Here is a 336-nt window from a genome sequence, read left to right on the forward strand (position 1 = left end):
GGGGAGTTGGGTGGGAGCACAGCAGCGGAGTGGAGGCGCATCGCAAGAAAGACAGGTACCACAGGAGCCAGATGGGCCAAGCAGAAACAGAAGTTAAGTAGGAAGAGACGGATAAACAGCAGACACCAAGCAACCAGCCAAGCATATGCTCCGCAAGCAGGCGACATAAGCACCCAGTAGGGTTTGGGTGGGGGAGGGGCCGTGGACCCACGGGGAGGGGGACCTGGATTTGCTGTGGGCTGACTGCTGCCAGGTCAGAGCTACGGATCCTATCCTTCTCCAGGGTGCCTCAGAACAATGAAGTGCAGCTAGTGCTGGCAAGGAAAAGACCGGAGG

The sequence above is a fragment of the Pteropus vampyrus genome, unplaced genomic scaffold (assembly GCF_000151845.1).
Source record: "Pteropus vampyrus isolate Shadow unplaced genomic scaffold, Pvam_2.0 Scaffold288, whole genome shotgun sequence".
Taxonomy (NCBI): Eukaryota; Metazoa; Chordata; class Mammalia; order Chiroptera; family Pteropodidae; genus Pteropus; species Pteropus vampyrus.